We start from the raw sequence: 1,159 nt of genomic DNA on the forward strand, positions 1-1,159 counted from the left end.
ATTAGGTACTTTTCAACACATAATGTTGAATATTGTTGACATTATATGAAAAACTATCATTAACCATTGTATTTATATATTGCTGCCATTGGTCACAGAAAATAAAATATTTATTATGATTGGATATAATTTTAGACCAGTCTGTTATATTTAGTAAAAACAACTCAAATAACTGTGATAAAAATCTGTGCAGTTTACATTTAACCGAATTTTATATAGGCTAAATCCACAAGTATTTAATTTTTCACAGGCAACGCCCAAAAGTAAAGAAATTTTCACACATAATTGATTTTTTCTTTTAGACTGAACCTAATTGAAATAATTGAAATAATAATTATTTTATTTGAGATATCCAAAATTATTATAATATTATAGGTCTGGTCAAGTAGGGTAATTTTATTGGAAATTATATTAATTTCTCATCGATGGGCCGATGGGTGGTGATACGATATATCAAAACCTAAAATAAGGCGGGTAAGTGGATGTCGCTCTGCTGTACAGTAGGTTACAAGTTGGTCACTGTATAATGGATAATATTAAATTTGAATTCAATGATATAATATCACTCTATAAGAAAAACGATTCTGAGCGGAGACGGTTTGTCAGTCTAGGAATTAGACATAACTATTATAGGTATACATATCTATAGTATTAAAAAAAAATTGACCTATAATAGGTATTAATAATAAATTCCACGCATTAATCAATATCACAATATCCATCAGGTAACGCGTTATACATCAACAACAAACCGTGGTACTATCATAGATACATAATAGTATACTTTAGAAGTTTCAAGTACCCACAAATAATATTATAACAATCATTACAATCACAACAAAATAACTAAAATAGTTATTCCAGGTTTTTTAATATGTAATTTCATCCATATTTGAACTTAAAATTACTATAAAAATAAACTGTGCTTATGTATTTCTTAGAATTTTTGGCAACAGAATTAAATATTTACGTGGAATCTTGTTTTAAATTTTCAATCCTTAGATAAAAAAGTTGAACATTTTATAAATTTTTAACTAATAAAAAATTATTTAATTTTAAATTTGATAAATTTTGTCAACATTTTAACTTCAAATGCTTATAAAAAAAATTGTGCCTATGTATTTTAAATATTTTTCAAATGCTATTGTAACAATGTATC

The sequence above is a fragment of the Acyrthosiphon pisum genome, chromosome X (assembly GCF_005508785.2).
Source record: "Acyrthosiphon pisum isolate AL4f chromosome X, pea_aphid_22Mar2018_4r6ur, whole genome shotgun sequence".
NCBI lineage: Eukaryota > Metazoa > Arthropoda > Insecta > Hemiptera > Aphididae > Acyrthosiphon > Acyrthosiphon pisum.